We start from the raw sequence: 20,733 nt of genomic DNA, 5'->3' as shown, positions 1-20,733 counted from the left end.
TGGTTGGACCCTGACGGATTGATGTATGTCCCCTGTCGAGCGGAGAATTTCCAAGTCCAAGGCTGCCGCAGCGCCGTTCTGTTCATTAAGGGTGGGGCGATGATGGTAGGGGTTGGAGGGTGTGTGTGTGTGTTAAGGGGGGGTTGTCCTTCAAAACTTCTTAACCGGTCACCCTTTGCATATCTCAGACAAGGGCATTGTGTCAGCTACAATAAGCTGAGCTGTGGAGCACTTCACCCTACATAATCATCCGACTCTAATGTAAGTGTCCAACACTCACACTCGGCCCTGTGAGGAGAAGAGGCGGGGTGCCGAGTGGATCGGCAGAGACGTCCCAACTTCATTACCTCTCGCTCTTTGAAGAGCTTTTTTAGAAATTAAATTTGCCCAGCAATTAACTAAAAGGGCATTTTCTTTCAGAATTTATGAATGGCTGAAAGGATTGATGTATGACGAGAGACAGAGAGAACATTGGCATGTACTGGAGTGGGGAAAGTCGAGAGTTATGGATTTACTGCCATGTTGTAATGTCTCTTGACATGTAACAAGGTTAGGACATGGATGAGGGGGGAAGGTATGACTGCATGTTCTGTGCTGTTAAATTCAGACGTCTACATGCTTACGATGTGAAATTTCCAAGATGTACGTTTCCAAAGTTTGAACAGACAGGAAGTCAAATTCTCAACATCTTTAGCTGTCCATAAAACTGAAGTAAACCTGTTTTAATCAATTTGGCAGATGTGTGACCTTTAATTCAACCTATTAACCGGTGATCTATAACCTACAGTACATCATGAAACATATGGTATCTAAATCCAGGATTCTGAGTGCCTGAGTCTATGGGATCTAAAGATTTCTGTGGTTCCACAACATGAGTCAAACTCGAATTCCAGCTCATTCTGACATGCAGGAGAAGATCATATAAATTCAGCTTTGGAAAACCCTCCTTTGAGACTTGTTCCTGTTCACCCTGGTGAATCTGCTGAAGGTCAAATTCATTACGATACTCAAGCCTATGGACTTGAGGGAGAAATCACTAACAAGCCACACATATCGAATGAGCTCGGCTAACACTGAGTAGTCCGGACATATGGGCTCATGTGTATCCGGCATGTCAATAAGAAACCACTCTGTTCATATGATCAAAGCCATTAGTGCTGATCCTATATAATGTCTTTAACAGCACATTTCCACCAGAAAGTGCAGTGTGTGTGGACATGGTGTGGTAACATATCCCTGATACCCCATTTTCTCTTGCTGAATTTGGTTACCTATCTCGCCTGGGTACTGTATGTTAAAAAAAACCTGAGGCATGTGGGTTCTGCTAGAAATATTCATTTGAGTTAGATATTTGAGTTTCGTGAGACATTTTAGTCAGTAGGCAAGTAGGCAACCTACAAGATTTGATTTAGACTTTATTTATTTGTCTATCTATCTATCTATCTATCTATCTATCTATCTATCTATCTATCTATCTATCTATCTATCTATCTATCTATCTATCTATCTATCTATCTATTTTAGAAAAAACAAGATCTTGAATTAGATCTTTTGAAAACTTGAGTTCGGCTTTTTAAAATCTCAGTTTAGCATTTTAGGTCATTTTATTCACTTGAATTAATCATATTAAGAAACATGAGTTACTTGAGTTGAACTTTTTAGAAATCTCCGATTTTTAGGCAATTTGAGTCACTCGAGTTAGACAGTGTGGGAAATTTGAGTTACTTGAGTACTTCAAATCAAATTGAATCATACACACCGTACTGCACATGGACACTTTAAGGACAATAATTAAAACCATATGCATTTATATATATATATATATATTTATGTATATGTATATACATTATTTTTCACTTATATTTTTAGATTTTATAGGGTTTTTTTTTTATATATAGTTTATACCTTTTTTATTTATCTGCCTCCTTTTGGATATTTTTTTATCCCAAATTGCATTCCTTATATTTGAAAACCAGACAGATGCAAAAAGCATTTCACTGCATGTCATACTCTGTATGTATGTGTATGTTACAAATAAAATGGCATGTTACCTTCAGTTAGTTAGCATGTTTATGAAAATTGAGCTGCTGGATTACTATACTAGATTTACTAGATGTTAGAGTCCCATTTCAACATAACGATTAACATAATTATTACAATTTCTGCCAAATTCCAGTGGCATTCGACCAAAACACACTGAGTAAATGTGCAGGAAAACAATTCAATCAAGTTGTTTTCCAACTTGGTAACCATTTGCATGGCTGAATTTGTATTAAAAGGTATGAAGGTTAGGGTTGAAAGTTAGTGTTTGAACATTTTCTCATGTCAACTGCATGAAAGCCAAATTTCACATGGGATCCTGAAGTGTATCCCAGGGGACTCAGGGGAACAAGGTGGGGGACGTTCTAGATGGGGTGCCAACCCATCAGAATGCACAGTCGCACACATTGCTATATTAAAGGCAATTTAGTGATGCTAATCTGCCTACAAGGCATGCATTTTGACTGGGGGTCGATTTCAGGGACCGAAGTACCTGGAGTAAATCAAAGAAGCAAGGGTAAAACATGCAAATTTCACCCACAAAGAAGTGGAAGTCGAAACCCCAACCCTGTAGTTGTGAGGCAAATGAATGTGCTAACCTTTAAGCCACCATGCTCCTCCTGAGAGTGTTTTACAGTTAATAATAATACAGTGGAATAGAAGACAGATTCCAGCGGTAACAGCATTGTGAGTCTTGTAAGCCTCTCTATACCATGTTGTTGCAAAAACACAGTTAAGTAAGGATGTGAAAGAAAACCACTACCACACCTGGTTCTAAATAAACACTGGATTCTCAGAGAAAACATCCTGAATAGATCCACAGATGTTTGGAACAGGTGAAGTCAGTTCGTCGTCAAGAGCTATTTCAGTGTGAACGTATAAGCACTCGAGAGTGTTGCTTGCCGAATGACTGTATTGTAAGAGACCCGGCTGATCTGTTGCCGAGCAACGGTGGCCACCGTCACACCGTGGCTCATTGTAGAGTTCATGCTGCAACCCAGGGGAGACATTTTTTACAGTACAGGTCATGGGACATTGTTTCAGCACTGTGTGTTTGCCCTGCATGTGTGGAAGGAATCTGTGGTGTAGGGAGGACAGAAGCAGTAAAGACAGCTGAGTAAATATTGCAGTCCTGTACCGTGAGCATGACACTTTCATATGCTAATGCATGTCCTCTGGGAGAGGTGATGGTCATGGAGCCTGTTGTAATCCCTTGTTTTGGTTTGGTTTATTGCTCTCAAATTTATGCCACTATTTAACCAATCGATGTAAGATTTGGGATTTGGGGGTTGTGTGTAAATCTATACAGTTTCATATCTCATTCATATGTGTTTGTGTTTTTCATGAAAAAAATGTCATGATCTGAAATTACGTTTGTGAAGATAGTAATTTATGAATATAAATATCATGTAGGATAAAAAGAAAAACGTTAGCTTACACATTAATACAAAACTAATAACACGTAAATAAAAGAATAAGATGCAGAAGTAAATGAAAAATTTTAAAACACCAAATGAGTGAAAAAAACCTGTAAAAAAACAAGAAATTCCACATGGAGAAAAAAAACGCAAAAAAACATCCTGAACACTTAAATTATAACATGAAATTAAATGTTTTTTTTTTAAATTAAGGCAAAAATAAATTTTAGATGTTTGAGTTTATTGGGTTCAAAATGTTTGAAATTCTGAAAAATAAAATCACATTTAATAAATAAAAATGTGTGAAAACATGCAAGAAACACATGCACTAGTAAATATGAAAAATTAACATAAAAAATTTAATATATATATTAAAGTTCTGTAAAAGTAAAGCGAAAGAAAAATTTTGAACAAAAAAATAGAAATAAATTAATGAATAATGGGGGGAAAAACTTAAATAACTGCATTAAATACATTTTTTAAAAAGTTAAATAGAAATAAATTTAAATTTGTAGACTAAAAAAAACACTACAATTAAATGAATTATGTGGGATACAAACATAAATGGCAACATGAAATTAAATGCTTTGTGTAAAAGTAAAGCAATAAAAGTAAAAAAAGTAAAAAATAAATTACAATTTGGTGGCCAGAAAAGTAAAAAATAATTAAATGGAAAAAAAAACATAAATGACAACATAAGTTGAAATGTATTGTGTAAAAGCAAAAATGAAAGTCAAATGAAAAATTGGAGAGAATAAAATTGACATTTAAATTAATTAATTTGTGGAAACGGGGGGGTGGGGGGTGGACGATGACGGACGGTGGCTTAGTGGTTAGCACGTTCGCCTCACACCTCCAAGGTTGGGGGTTCGATTCCCGCCTCCGCCTTTTGTGTGTGGAGTTTGCATGTTCTCCCCGTGCCTCGGGGGTTTCCTCCGGGTACTCCGGTTTCCTCCCCCGGTCCAAAGACATGCATGGTAGGTTGATTGGCATCTCTGGAAAATTGTCCGTAGTGTGTGATTGTGTGAGTGAATGAGAGTGTGTGTGTGCCCTGCGATGGGTTGGCACTCCGTCCAGGGTGTATCCTGCCTCGATGCCCTATGACGCCTGAGATAGGCACAGGCTCCCCGTGACCCGAGACGTTCGGATAAGCGGTAGTGAATGAATGAATTTGTGGAAGCTAAAATGAAATATAAAAAATAACAACCCATGCACTAAATGTGGAAAATTTACACAAGACAAAAAGGCATGTACCATAAGATGTGGAATCTGTAAAATTCAAACAGTCTGTGTTGTTTCTTTTAGAAGGCAGTGTCTAGGTCATGAAGGGTTAAATACAGAAAGACAAGCCTCAAAATATGCTCCTCCACCCTGACATAAGCGTTGAGCAGATCTCTCCGTTACGGCTCTGTTCGCTCATGTATTTTTAGTGGCCATCCAAAATAATAGGCCCTGAAACTTGATCTTGATCACTTTGTTGAGAAGATAAAGACCTCTGTGCCTTTGTCAGGTGTTGACAATAGTTCAAGGTTGTTTTCCACTGGTGAAGTCAAGGTCATGCAGCGTTTAGGTCTAGTTTTTTTTCCATGACCAGAAAGTCTGCGTGAGATTCAGGATATGCTAAAGATGACAAGGCCGTTTAGATCAGTTGGCTGTTGAGCTTTTTGCGGTTAAGGACACTTTAACTATAAAATAAATTTCATGGATTTTTTGTTATGAACATCATCCAACTATTCTAATATAAGCCTCGTTTATTTAAACGTTTAGGACAATATCTTGGCAATTTATTGCAGCTGTAGGACTTTTTATTCCTGAACTTTCTACCAGCAGAACACATTAGATCCCTGTTATTATTTATAGGCTGAACCCCATAAAGTACAAATTTTAGGTTTGTTTTCACTGCAGTAATAATCTCAGAAACCCAGGAACTTTTCCAGAAAACTTAAAAACTTTTAAGTATATATTCAGCCCATGAAAAATCTCAGAAAATCATGAACTTTTGCAGTAACTTCCACACTTCAGGTTTATTTTATTTGCGACTCACAGCAGTATTTCTAGAAATTAAGGGAATTATGTAGTTCAAGTTCCTTTTTCAGCAAGTTCTCAAAAGAAAGTTTTTTTCAGTATCTAACAAACTTTCTTTTTTTTTATCTATGTTGTAAAAACAAGTGATTTTCCAGAAATTTATGAAATGCTCAGGAATGATTTGTGAAACCTGGACGCTTTTTCAATAATTTATAAACTTCAATTACCTTTTAAACCTAGGGATGATCTCCAAAAAAAAAAAAGAAAAAAAATCATTAACATATGAACTTTATCTTTTAAAAGCAAGGATAATCTCAGAAAACCAGCACTGATTTCAGTACCTTAAGAACCATGACTCATTTTGTCAGGTTTCATTTCATGCTTTGATGATTGAATTCCACACATTCAAGTAAGATATATATATATATATATATATATATATATATATATATATATATATATATATATATATATATATATATATACACACACATTAACATTAAGTAACAAAAAAAAATATATACACCTCACTAGCAATGTGAAAAGGCTTCACACAAGTGTTTGCTCAAATTTAGGTCTCTTTGCTTGGCGTAGGCTTAGTGGGCTTTGTGCAGAGTTGCTGCGCTCATTTGAGGCATCAGCATAATGGAAGTAGAGCACAGAGCCAGAACTGCTACGCTCAGTTAAAATTATCTGGGCTAAAGGTGCATAAAAAAGTGTGGCACTTGTTTGATCGCTAGATCTTTTGCTGATAGCATAACGAACGTTTGATATGTTAGTAGGTGTCTCTTTGAACGTAGGAATATAATTGTAATAGCTTGTCTTCTTTTTGATAAAGTGATGACTGATGGCTTTTTGCCAAACATGTTTTTCCTGACAAAGTGACTGTTGCATAAGATATGAGAGGTGATGAAGCTGTCACCTTGAATTCGAGTGCTGTATCTCCCCCAGCCTCAGAGACAAGTTTATCTCAATCCAACGCGTCAAAGTCAAGCTGAGGAGATTTTAAATGAGACACTTTTTGCAGACTGGAAAGATTTTCAGGAAACAAAGAACACTTTCAGGAACTTTAGGTATGTTTTCAGCGCACGGACAATCATAGAAACCTGGAACTTTCCTTGGAGAAAGCAGGTCTTACTCGGAAACACGAGCTATGACGTGGGGGAAAAAACATGGACTCCTTGAGAAGGTAAACTCTATTGTCAGTGTTACAGCTTTATCAGGCTAATGAGTTTGGAAAAATAAAAAGCAAACACTGCTATGATCTCGTTTATAATTAGAGCAGTGACGCTATATTTACAGTTGATGGTGTAGCTAGCCATGTTGAGCTCATTTCTATAGGAGTCAAGAGATCATTTTTTTCAAGTTGGAGATCAGATATAATGTACCAGAGCAGATACTTTTCTTGGCTTCGTGCTTGATGTTGTAAAATTGCTGATTGTTGATTTCAAACAGTAAAGAATTTCCAAAAACGTCTCTACAAACAAATAGCATTCAGCTAACAAGATATTAGAAATTCTTACAGATTTTATCTAAAAGGTGATGAACTTAAACATTTCGTAATTTTTTTTCACACAAATTATCTATGAACGTATCTATGAAGCTGCCTAATGAGCAGTCCTGTTAGCTAATTGCTAGCAGACTAGCTCACATTTCTCACAGGTTTAAGTGGAATTTTATCTTCTGAGACTCCATTTGCATTGTAAAACATTGATTAGGGCTTTTTTTTAACTAGATTAGGTTTTTTTTTTTCAAGGAATCTTTCAAATGTACCAAAACAAAAACAAATGAGTTCATCACTTAATGGTTAACTTAAATATCGCTTTCGTTAGCTGCTGGCAAACTTGCTTGCATTTCTCACAGATGAGAAAATATTCTGTATCAGACTCTTAATTTCTGTTATTATATTCTTAGCAGCTTATTTGACCTAGCCAACTTAAACAACAAAATAAAATAGGCAGAAACATTCCAAAATAACTACAATAGTTTCATTGCTAACATTCATGCTAAAGGTAGCTAGCTAGTTTAGCATGTCATGATTATTCTTCCGAAGCTACAGTCTTTGGATTTTTATCTAGACGGTTCTTTAATGAAAATCCCAGTTTAGCCCTATGTGTTATCTGAATTAAGTCAAATGCTAATTCATCTAGCTAGAATTATCCTCCTAAAAGGAATTAGCATATTAAACCCTTCATGCACAATTTTTGCTGTGCTGTCATATTGTCATGTGAGCATTTGAGCTAACTGCGGTTTGCGTCACTTCTGCTTTCTTACCCTAACCTGACAGTCACGGTTCCTGCAGTGTGATGGGAAGTCAAAACAGGAACTCATCCAGGAACTGTACGCTACTTTCAGCACTCTTCGGTTTAAGAGTTTGTAGAACCATGGTAACTATGGTAACTATGTCAGCTCATTAATATTAGCAGCCGTGAGACAGCGCGCGACCCTCTGTTCGCTGATGTAAATCTCATCTGTGATGCAGTGGCACCGTTTCAAATACGGTTCAGTGAACCTTTTTCTGTGCCATTGTGCTGCTTATATAACACTATTTAGCAGTAAGCGGCTGACAGGAATCTCAGCTAGCTCGGACTGATGGAGTTAGCCTTTGCGTGTGTGTTTATGTGTATGTGTGTGTGTGTGTGTGTGTGTGTGTGTGCGTGTGCGTGTGTGTGTGTGTTTAAATCTATTCTCAGTTTTTGTTTTTTTGTGGGTTGACCTTACTGATTAGGATGAGATTAGATCTGACCTGAAAACATTTGAATGCCATAAATAAGGGCAATGATCTAATTAGCGCTAGTGTCTATACGTCAACCTGAGCTGTGTGGGCGAGGCAGAGCTAACAAGGAGAGATGAAGGTGATAAAACATCTGGGTTGCCTGTAAATGTGATGAGAACCTGGAGGAGCACCGAGTGCAGCCATTAAGGATATTTTATAGGTGCCCTGCTCACTCTTTCCTCAGGGTGCACACACATGTAAACCTAGCTATCAGAGAGAATTGACCTGTGTGTGAGTTATGGGAACGACCGCTGTCACGAACGCCTCAGTGTCCTCCACATACATGAAGGTTCTGATTCACTCCGGTTTCAATTAATAAATGACGCTGGATTTGCTCATAAACCTCAAGCATTTTTTTGGACATTTGATAAAAGATGCATTGATGAATAATCTGGTAATGCACTTAGAAAGAAAGTTGTAGTTTGGAATAAACTGCTAGTGTGCTGTTATAGGAAACTAATCGATGACGTGGTGGTGTGTCACTATTACGACACCAGAGATGTTTGTTTGTGTTTTTTTTACGTGTCTAGGTTTATCTACCCAATTATCGCTTACGATTCCAAAGTCTAATATAATAAAACGAATAGAAAAACAAATGTGTTTGGTTGAAGGAGTCACCAGTAACAAGTAACAGTCTTTTCCAGCATGGGAACATTATCAGGTTTCTCAGCTTCGTGTCAGGTAGCATCACATGACCTTGGCGTGGATTATAACCCTTAATCTACTAAAGCATAGCACTGTCTTACAGAATTCACCTAATTTTATTACATCTAATTAATAATAATATGTCATAAAAATATCAGAGACAAAGAAATAGTGTTTCCTCCTGTTTTTATTTTGTCCATGTTGAGGGATTGAGAGCCTTTTCCATGTCTCTCTCCACAGTGGTGCTAATATGAAGCTCATATGACATATCAGTAGACACTCAGGACTTTAAGAATTTCATCACTATTTCTGTTATTCCCCTAGAATACTAGCGGTTAATATATTCATAGGAAAGTTCCAGTTATTTTATTTTCACACAATCGTTTCTATCGAGACGCCCTGAATATTTTGTTCATAACCAGCTCAGATTTGAAGGTGTTTATCTTCAACCACAAAGATTCTGCGTAATGTTATAAACACACGTCTCAGACTGAAAGCCAAACAGAGTCCTGACTCATTTTAGATTAGACTCGCGAAGATAAAATCATTCACTTCTTTATAAAAGGGTTCTATGTAGCACCCTGGTCCTGGAGAAACGTTGTCTGATTTCACTGTACTGCAACAGCTATACAGTATATGGTTGAAATGACAATAAAGCTTCTTGACTTGACTTGACTATGTAGGCAAAGTTTTGTTGCGTATAGTTATGAATTTTACCTCATTTATCAAATTTCTTGGTGAAATTCCAAATTTGTGAGTATGCACCGTTTATATCTGCAAAATGTCCTGTGTTTGCCCTTTACCAACTACTGATGCTTGTCCTCTGTGGCTCGTGGAACAAAGCAGAAAATATAGTCGCTGGCTGCAAAGTGCTGCAGCGTGCGGCATTTAAAATTCCCATCCACTTTCAGCACTCGGTAACCTTGCAGAACTCTGACTTCATCCTGGAACAATGTCAGATCCATGTAGATGAATATAATTAAACAGCCGCTTATCATCCAGCCGAGGGAAGTTTAGCAGCAGGTCAGACTTGTTTGCCTCTCTGTGCTGAAGGTCAGGCCAGGGTTAGACTGGCAGTTAGCATGCAGGGAGGTATGCAAGAGACAGAGAAGACACACTGCAGTCCAACACAACAACATTTTCCAGCTCACAAAACAACTATTTTTATACCGTCTGTTTAGATTGGCTTTGTGTCCGGCTGTAGTAACGCCCTGTGTTGAAGAACACATATCGCATAAGTGCTTGTTTCCCAAACTGAGGTGAAAATGTGAAAAGAAATTTGTCTTAATATTTATTTAGTGTCAATTTATTAAGATTAACACGTTGACAAAGTGATATTTTTATTCGTTTTAAATGGGCTATTAATAAAGAAAAACAAAACAAAACAAAAAAAATGTTTTTTCATGATATAAAAATCAAATCTGAGTCAAAGATGCATTTAAAAATAAAATAAGATATAATTAAATGAGCTGTACAGACCCAGGAATAACAAATAATTAAAAGTTAACAAATACAGCATATGAATACAATACAATGACCGATGAGAAGAAGGTAAAGACGGTGATAGGAATATAGAACGATTGTTTATGAATAAGTCAGAAGGAGTCTCCAGTGTCAGCGTCTTCAACTGATACTTTCTAGGATCAGCCGTGATATTTAGATATTTAGTTATGTTATAGCAGCAAGAAACAGTCATTCCTTCAGCTGGCTCTTTCATCATCTTTTAACAAAGGACATTGTTTCAAAAATATAGTACAAAAAGTTCAGGATTAATATTAGACTTCTATTTAAATGTGTTTGTATTTATCCCTAATGAACAAGTCTGAGGTGACTGAGGCGACTGTGGTGAGGAAAAACTCCCTTAGATGGAACAGGAAGAAACCTTGAGAGGATCCAGACTCAAAATTGAACCTCATCCTCATTTGGGTGACAGTAGAGGGTGTGATTATAACCTGTTAAACTCAGAGGGTGTTATTATGTCCTCATGTACTAGAGCGAATTAGATATAATGTCCTTTCTACACTCAGATACTGTCTGATAATTGGGTATTGATGAAGAGGTTGTTGTCCTCAAAGACCACATGTAGTTGTAGAACACAACTGGAGCTGGTATCTCCTCACGATCCTCACAGGGTTGTACCCTCTTCTCACTGAAGGTCCAAAATCTCCATGAATCGGAACACAACAGGAACACACATTGCCATTAAAGAAAAATAATCAACATGGACATGACATGCCTCAGTCGTTATCCTCAGAGTTAATTAGTTTTTAACAAAAACAGCATGTTTTTTTATTCCTGTTAAACCATGACAATTTGTCAACACTAGCAAAGTGTTCATTTATCAAACGATAGCACGTATTAAACAGAAGGACCGCTTTATCTTACACAAATTAGTTTACTTCGTCACTTAAGTTATACCTATAGTTAAGTTAAGCTAGAAACATCCGTTCCCTCAGCAGGATTTCTTTTTTTATTTCCTTTATCATGAAAACTAAAAACCTAAAGCACAGCTTGTCATGTTAAAAACATATCAGCTGAAGACTGAAGACTTTCCAGAGAAAAGCGCATCTCCTTCCTGACTGATCGATAATATCAATGATAATAATTTAAGTATAATTTGAATAGATTTGTTTGTTCAAAAAAATAAATGAAGCTTTTTGAGTGGCATTAAAGTAGAATCAACAAATATACTAAGAATAGAATAGACGTGGAAGCTTAGTGGTTAAGGTGTTGGACTACTGATCGGAAGGTTGTGAGTTCAAATCCCTCAAGACCCTCAATTCCTCAGCTGTATAAATGAGATAAATGATAGATGAAATATAAATGGAATGAACTGTACGTGTGGGAAAGGAGCAAACATATATGGAGAGAAATTTACCTATTTAAGGGAGTTTTTCCTTGCCACTGCTGCCTGAGTCACCTCAGACTTGTTCATAGGGGGATAAATACATACACATTGTGAACTATTTATATCTAATAATAATCTAGATTTTTTTTAATTCCCTTTATCATTAATTATGTTTACCTTCTGCTCTAGGTTTATGTTCTGTAAAGCTGCTTTGAGACAACGTCTATTGTAAAAGGCGCTATACAAATAAACTTGAATTGAATTGAATTGAATTGAAGATATAAAATTGTGTATATGAATGCAGATGGGTTAGAGAACTTAAGGAAGCTCCACAGTGTGTTCGATTTTTTTGATGGACATCTATGAGATCAGAAAGCCGTCTCAAAAAACGATTGTGGACGACACGCCGACTCGTTCGATCACCAGCTAAACCGTTTACTCCAGTTATAATAAACCACACAAAAAAGTGAAGGATTTTCCTGCTTTTAAACAGTGTTTTGCTATTCAAACGAGCTCCGGTCTGATTTGAGGAGAAACCAGACGTGAGGTGGGTAAAATGAAAGCTAGGAAGACTTGCCTTTGGCTAAAAGTGTTATTTAATTAAGATCTGGTCGTTTTACATGCACGCTGCCTGATAAGGCAAGACTCCGAACCGCACAGGAGAGCGAGTGTGATCTCTCTTCACTGGGGTTAATGAAGGCAGTCTTTCTTAAAGTTTAAGCTCATAAACATTTTTATTTACTTTTTTTTAAACTCTTCTTTAGTCGTAGGAAAAGCAGCTATTTTCCTGACCTGTTTCTTTGCAGCAAGACGTCCTGCACTCACCTTTTCTTCATGTGGTGACCTCCAATAATTGCTTCTGTCCTTCTAGTTTGTTTTTTTTTCTTTCTACATATTATACAGACAGGGCTCGGTACAGCAGTATCAAGTGTCGGAATAAACCTGTATATTAAATTATATTAAACTCCTGATACGTAGCTTTTTTTCTTAGCAGTCGTAGGCTCTTCTTCTGTCTCATCATTGGCCTTTTTACCCTTTGCAAAGTAGCTCTCCAAAGACTTTTGTTGTTTTACACATTTTAGTTAGTTTGTGGACTTAATTTTTGGGATCACGTGACTAAAACAGGTACGTGTCAAGCGCATCGAGAGGTACGGACGGATGTTATTAAAAGAGAATCTGTTTTTTTCAATATAAACCATCTTTGAGTGTGATTGTCGATAAAACGGAAATAAAATTAATTATTTATTCTTCCTTTGTGGCCTGGTACAAAATGACCCACAGTAAATATTTCAGGTGATGAAGCTCTGAACATGCTGTAATAATGAATTTCATGTTTAATGACTTTGTTTCACTGTGTTCTTGGTGAATGATATCTCGGCTGATGGATAACCCTCATTAGTACTTCAGTGGAAAAGAAGAAGTCCGTTCCATCGTTGTTCATGTCAGTTTGGGGAAAATAATCCATGATGCTGTCCACTTGTTATAGCTTGTTATGTACACTTGTTATAGCAGCTTAAACAGTCATTCCTTTACATCAGGAAAGACATTTTGGCCCAAATAGCTGATTAGATCAGAAAAGAATGCTTGTTTTTTTGTTTATTCATATAGAAATGAAACATTAATCTGAGGACACGCCCTATACTACGAATAGGTGACCCTTCCTTTTATATTGTGTCAAGGAAGCCATGTCCAGGCATCCCGCCTGTCCGTGCCAAGCTTGTAAACTTATCTGTTATGCCACAGCGTAGTACATTCAGATAAGGCATCTGGCAACGTATTCATCCTCGGGCAACACCAGAATAGGATAATGTACGCAACCGAAATTCCATTCCCTGAGCGATGATTTCCCGGAGGTTAACTGAGCAAGCGTTGGCGTTATGGCAGCACTGTGGCCTCCTCAAGTGCAGGACAAGAACAGCTGGCTGCACGCATGGCCGCCGTTTTTGCACGGTGTAAAGTTTCATGCACCAGCAGGGCCAGCTCTGTTTCTTTGGAAGGGGGCCTGCACCTCTGAGAACCTGTCATCGTTGGCGTCACAAATGTTCTGTTTGTATCAAGCTGCTCTCGGAATAAGCTGCACGTCTTGGGTGTCACTGCACGAAGTGCTAATGTAATACTGTACGTAATAATCTGGGCCCTTGGCTGGGTCTTATAAAGGCTGTGAGGCGCACACGAGAATGTACGAGAATATAAACGATAGGTTATAACATCGCTGGATATAGCAGCAGTCGTCAACTGGTGGACCAGGACATGTCTGATATGACTCCCGTAAAGTGTTTCAGTTCACTGGAATAAACACGTCCAGTAGAAGAGACGAGAAACAAATGAAAATGATCTAAACGTGATCTTTCTGGAGTTTTGCGTTGTGTCGTGTTTCAAAATCTCATGGACAGAATGTATGGGATGTATTTGATTAATGCAGCTCATTTAACCGGAGACTAGCTAGTGTTTTTTTTTTTGTTTTTTTTTTACAGATTTCTTTAAACGTTTCTTTTTTTTCCATCCGCTCGCTGGTCTGAAACTTTTTAAAAAGAGTCGAGCGAAAACACAACGTTAAAGCCCACATGCAACGAAATATACGTAATATTCTCCCTTCGAAAAATTTCAAACTGTTATTATTGTATATTTATTTGTTATATATTTATGTATATTATTATTTTGTTTATAAACTAATCCATGAACTAATGATATGATACATAGAAGAAAATAGGTATTTTTTTGTAACTCATAGTCAATAAAAATCGGCAAATTGAAATAAATGACGTGTTTTAAACATTTTCGATGACTATTATAGGTTCGAGTCTGATTACTTAGTGATTCTACTGCGATTTACTCAGTGATATTATTAGTATTACTACAGAATACTATTTTTTATGGTATAACAATTTCTATACAATTTCTAGTATATAGGCTAAAAAAATTCAATACCTTTGAACCTTTGGCGTGAAATGCTTTCCGACTGCCTGTGGCATAAAAGGAGAACAAAAATAGAATTGTCATTTCAATATATAATTGATCATTTCTCTATGTTAAATATATTTCCATAAATAGAATGACCATTTCCATATTTAGGATGATCTTTTCCATAAAAAGAAATCCTTCCCGTAAACTTTACCTAAAATTTCCAGAAACAAATACAACATTTCTGAACAATGTACAAGCACAGGATTTGCCGTGGCACAGGTCGCCATTTGGCTCTACATGATTTTGTTTTAATTATTAATTAAAAGCAATATGATATTTTTGAGCCTTCGTTCTAACTGCTGTGTTGCACAAAGAAATTATTCAACAGTTTATTGAAATATAATCTGGAAAAAAAAATAATAATAAAAACTTCGAACTTTCATTCGGTTTATTTCATTATCATCAGTATCATCATTGTGACAGAATTTATTGTAATATTGATAATATTCTGTTCATCCAGCAAGGAATTTTCTGTAACCAGACTTTAGGAATGTTAGTAGAAATCATTCTGGTGTGTAGAAATAAAAACATGTTGTGTTTATCAGCCAGTCGTCTAGGCGTAAGGTTAAAGGTACACAGACTGGATGAAGCGTTCTCTGTCTGTGCTGATAATCCAGACGGCCGCTGGAGAAAAGGCAGGATATTGAGATATGCGTCAAGCCGGTTTGGAGATTTTTTTTTTTTGTCTTGCTGATGTTGTTGAAGGGCGACTGCAGGCGACGTGAGCCTCACTGTGCCTCTGACGCCACTCAAGGTCACGCATGCTCACCCTCTGACATTCAGCTGCCGGAGCGAGAGAATGAGATGTCGAGTGTATGTGAGAGGAGGGAAGCTGTGTGTGTGTGTGTGTGTGTGTGTGTGTGTGTGTGTGTGTGTGTGTGTTTGTGGGGGAAGGGACAGAACAGGGAGGATGGGGTTGCTCTGAAAGTCGTCTCATGCACTGAGTAGGAGTGAGTTCACGCTGCACTTGACGAGTCCTGATTTCCGCGAGGGCTTCGCTCGCTCAGCCGTTTTTGCTCTTTGTTTCATCTCCACCATTTTTCAGACACCCTTTAGACGTGCTCTCGTCTCAGGTCGGCCTCTGCACGGATGTCGTTTTTATTCTCGACATGCCAGGTTAGCTTGGTGCTTGGTGTCATGGCTTGAAACGTTCCAACACTTATAAGCAGGATGTAGTCTGTTCAAAGTGCGTTCACTCCAGTTTATTTAAGCAGGTGTAAACACAGTTCAATCCGGTTTTATTTGAACGCTCCTACATACAGTAGCATACAGATATTGAAGACAATTTTAACATTGGAAATAATCAGTAAAGTTTGTGATGTATTTCTAGGTTGTTTAAATTATACCTCTTAATATTGGCCTTTGTACAAAGCCTCAGACTTTATTGGTACTGCTATTATTATTGTTAATATTATTGTTATTGCTGGGTTTAGGTTGTCATTCCAGTGGATTTGGTGTCACTAACATGGATCGCCAAATTGTTACACAAATTTTGTTGACTATAACAAGAACAGGACATAGGCAGGAGGCACTGAGGGGTTAACTCTCAGTGTCGGTCCCGGGAAGGGCATCCGGGGTTAAACCTGTGCCAAAATCAAATATGTGGATCGGATGATCCACTGTGGCGAGTCTGAACATGGAACAGCTGAAGGACAACAACATTAATAACAACAACTTCTAAGATTCTACTTTTTGCTTTTTGCGTAATATAATATCATTTGTAATGAAAAACTGTATGAAGTTAAAAAAAAAAAGAAAAGTCAAAACAGAAGAAGTGCCATAGACTTTTGGAACCCCGCTGTGCATGGCCTAAAAAGCAACTTTAAAGAAATCTAGGATCCAGATTAATAATTAGGAAGCCAAAGGCGACAGTAGCAAGAAAATCCCTGACTCGTACTGCTGCAGCAACCTGGGAAAACCCATTGGGCCAAAAAAAATCTGAAAAATTTGGTTTTCCATAACTATAATTTACTTTCACATTTATCCTTTAGAAGTCACCAGAAAAAAAAACTATATATTTGTATTTCCTATTTTTTTTTATGTGTAAAGATCTTGTTGTATAAGTAAACACTTTAATAAATACAGCAGTAAAGCTGTCAGTCAGACTGGTAAGGCTTCATATAACTAAATCGTTGCTGCCGTAACAGAAAGTGGCTTACCTCAGTGTCTAAAAGGATAAGGATGTTAGTTTATATCCCCAGACCCTCAATCTGCTTGTGCTGGGCCCTTGAGCGAGGCCCTTAACCCCTGACTGCTTAGAATAGATGAGATAACTACAATTTACTCTGGATAAAGTTTTTTCCTGAATGCCATAAAAAGGATAGTTCCCTTTTTTCAGAAATTTATACAGTAGAAAATGTTATCATGTTTTTATACTATAGACATATAACCAGACAACGGTTACAGACAAACAAAGACGACGTGGGATGTGGTTGCCTAGTGGTTAAGGTGTCTAACACCTTAACAGAAGGTTGTGGGTTTAAATCACAGGTCCACCAAGTTGCCACTTCTGGGCCCCTGAGCAAGGTCCTATGCTCAGTTGTATAAAATGAGATGCAAGTCTCTCTGGATAAGGGCATCCGTTAAATGATGGAAAGGCGCAATTTTTTTTATCGGCATGACAGCTTCATCAACTTCATCAAACAAACCCGAATGCAACTTCAATATAAAATTCAGGACATATCTACTTATGACATCTTCATGATTAAAGTGGGTTGTGGTGGCATAGTGATTAAGGTGTTGGGCTACCAATTGGATGGTTGAAAGTTTAAATCCCAGGTCCATCAAGTTGCTATTGCTGGGTTCTTGAGCAAGGCTCTAAACCACCAATTTCTCAGTTATATAAAATGAGATAAAAATATAAGTTGCTTTGGATAATGCTATCTGTCAAATGCTGTATACTGTAGTTAGTTATATTCGGTCATTTTTTTAAAGCGCCCCCAGGGTTATATTCATCTAATTTTAACAATAACTGGCAAAAATTTCTTTCATTCTTTCAGGCCCAGAAATAATCTCCGCCCACAACTGGATCAGAACCTCTCAGGTCTTCTCAGATCTATCCCTTAACAGTCTCAGGTATATGAGGTTGAACTTTATTGAAAGACAATTTTTTTGCAAATGTTTTCATTTACAATTTTATTGAAATATTACATCTTTACATCTTTCTATATTTATTTCTGTATATTTGTGTAGCATAAACATCATTCTTCCTGAATGGAAAACAAACTATTCTGATAAAAACAGCCAAAGTATGGATTTCACTTTGTTTTCATATTACATTGATACCACAGAATAAAAGAAGTAGAATCCACACTGTCGGAAACGTAAAGCCAGGCAAAATAGCCGAGTGGGACCGCAATAGTGTAAACACTGCTTGAGAAAGACGACCCCCTATAGTTTGCTGACTCGTTTAGGTTTGCGAGTCGTGCCATTTCCCCCCCATTAACTTCTTAATCCGGCTTCATTTGTGCTAATTAGCATTGGTGAGAGTGAGCACTGCCACTGCAAGGCCTCGTCCTGCCCATCCGTCTATGGCGAGGGCTGAGTTACCTCTGCTGAGATGCGTTCATTACTTTTGTCTTTTTTAAGTCCTTCAAAAGTGCTTATTATTATTTAAAGTCAAAGCACGGAGAAGTGTACAGTCAGCTCTTCTAGGACAGGAAAGCGGTACAGAGACACTGTGAGAAGGCCAAGGTAGGAAATGGGAACCCACCCATGAGGATCAACACAGCGCTAGTCAACGGTCCTGGCTACATGCTAACACTGATAATGGAGTACGGAAGCTGAAGGGTAGAGCATTAGTCTGAAGTGTAATATGAGTAGAATGTGATTTAGAGATATCTAATCTAACCGTATCACCATATATGGAGTTCAGTTATATCTGGTATAGCTATATAAATGAATTTAGACATTAATATGCCAATGTACCGTACCAAATCTTACAGAACGGTTGACCTTTAAGGGATCCTAGCTAGGTTGTGGATATTACATGGACGACCTGTTTGCAGGCTTTGATTAAGCAATGAAATAAATTTTATATAGCTAGCAAGCATCCATGCTGATTTTATAGATGCTATTTAACATCTACTTTAAATCAAAGTGAAATCCATTTTTTCTTATTCACTTCAAATGTGAATATTAAAAAAAAAAAGCATAGGCTAGCAGTGTCAAACCTAGTGTATGTGCAGATTATCAATTTATTGATTTGTAATTATCGACTAAATTACACGAGATTAAATCAGCTTAATGACAGCCAGCGAAATTACCTGAAATACGTAGTAAGATAAACACGATATTTAAGCAACCTACTAGCTAACTAATCTTGCTAACAATCTAGTATTATATGTCCATATACAGTATGTAGAACTTGATAGACTGCCTAAGCACAGTGTGTGTAGGGTCTGCACATGAGCGAGTATTTCCACATATTCAAAAATGTCTTGATAAACTATGTTTGTAAGTCATTTTTAGTGGTGATAAATAGTATGTTATTAATCAAAGGTGAGAGACATGTCAAATTGTGCAAAAATGGTACACACTATCGTAGCTATTTAAATCATATTCGATAAAAATATACCCAGTTTTAGGATGCCAGATTAGTTTCTGAGAACTTTTGTGTTTTGTTTTGTGTGTGTGTGTGTGTGTGTGTGTGTGTGTGTGTGTGTGTGTGTGTGTGTGTGTGTGTGTGTGTGTGTGTGTGCGTGTGCATGTCCACATATTTAGCCCTTTGCTAGGACCAAAAAACCCCAAGGGACCTCATAATGTAGGATAATGTCAAATGTCTTCACAAGGCCGTAACATTTTAAAGCTTCTATTTACTAAAAGAAACTAGAAGAACTGGCTATATTTTCTTTATCATTGAGGTTAAAGCTGGGGTATTAGGTATAGTATTAATTTGCTCCATCATCCAGTAGCTTATATCATCTGAAGGTCCTCATAAATATACAGTAGAGATATACCATTTGTTTTGGTGTTTGTTTGTGTGTTTATGTGTATTCTCCTTATTTTCAAATAAAAAAACAGGCTGATTGTTTGTATAATCAATAATCATGCATTCTGCTGAAAAGTATAGGTGTATATTAATACGCTGGTTGTGAGCTTATCGTTTCTATAGTAACTGCTCATTCATTTAACCTAAGATATAACATACAGATTTTTAGGTGCTGTTATAAAAAAAATAAAATAAAAAAAAAACTGATGGGAAGTTTTCTAAGGAAGGAGTCTCCAGATATGGGACTCAGGTGTTAAGATGTAACTTATAGTTTTGAGTGAACCCTTGGTATCTCTAACTGACCTGATCCTAATGATCTGAGTCGTCTGCTTGGTTTATATTCAATTAGCATATCTGTAATGTATTTCGGTCCTAAGCCATGAAGTGATTTATAAAAGAGTAACAATGCTGTAAAATCTATTCTAAATGTAACTGGAAGCCAGTGTAAGGACCTGAGGACTGGAGTGATGTGCTCAGATGTTTTGGTTCTGCTCAGAATTCTGGCAGCAGCGTTCTGTATGAGCGGCAGCTGTCTAATGGTCTTTTTGGGGATCCCAGCAAGGAATCCGTTGCAATAATCCACCCTGCTAGTGATGAAGCATGAACGAGTTTCTCTAAGTCCTGTCTTGAGACAAAACATCTAATTCTGGTTATATTTCTGAGATGGTAGTAAGCTGATTTGCTTATCGCTTTCACATGACTACTGAAATTAAGGTCAGACTCTAAAATTACACCAAGATTTCTGACTTTATTTTGTGTCTTTAGACCCCTAGAGCCAAGCTGTGTGTTAACCTTGAGAGTTTCATCTTTATTTCCGAATACAATGACTTCGGTTTTGTCTTTGTTTAACTGGAGGAAGTCTTACATAGAGAGTCAATGTGGCTGTAGTCATTAGGGGACAGGGCTAAGTATATCTGGGTGTCATCTACATAGCTGTGGTAAGCAATTTGGTTCTTTTTCATTATTTGACCAATTGGGAGCATATACAAATTAAAGAGAAGCGGTGCAAGAATTGAGCCCTGTGGGA

The 20,733-nt window shown here is 37.3% G+C and overlaps 1 protein-coding gene across 5 annotated transcripts in view; it reads left to right on the top strand.

Moving 5' to 3' along the window:
• Positions 1-20,733, top strand: part of nrip1a (nuclear receptor interacting protein 1a) — a 48,938-nt gene that overhangs the window by 8,955 nt on the left and 19,250 nt on the right. For 2 of the 5 annotated variants that reach the window (XM_027150551.2, XM_027150550.2), the window contains exon 2: positions 17,716-17,791. The exons of 2 other annotated variants lie outside the window; for them this stretch is intronic. The gene's annotated coding sequence lies outside the window, so the exon portion shown is untranslated. Of the gene's footprint in view, positions 1-15,646; positions 15,833-17,715; positions 17,792-20,733 lie in introns of those variants that run through there. One more of the 5 variants, XM_047820641.1, reaches the window with a different exon arrangement.

Source organism: Tachysurus fulvidraco, chromosome 11 (assembly GCF_022655615.1).
Source record: "Tachysurus fulvidraco isolate hzauxx_2018 chromosome 11, HZAU_PFXX_2.0, whole genome shotgun sequence".
Lineage (NCBI taxonomy): Eukaryota > Metazoa > Chordata > Actinopteri > Siluriformes > Bagridae > Tachysurus > Tachysurus fulvidraco.
The sequence above is the reverse complement of the archived record's forward strand: the minus strand, read 5'-3'. Positions and strand labels throughout refer to the sequence as shown.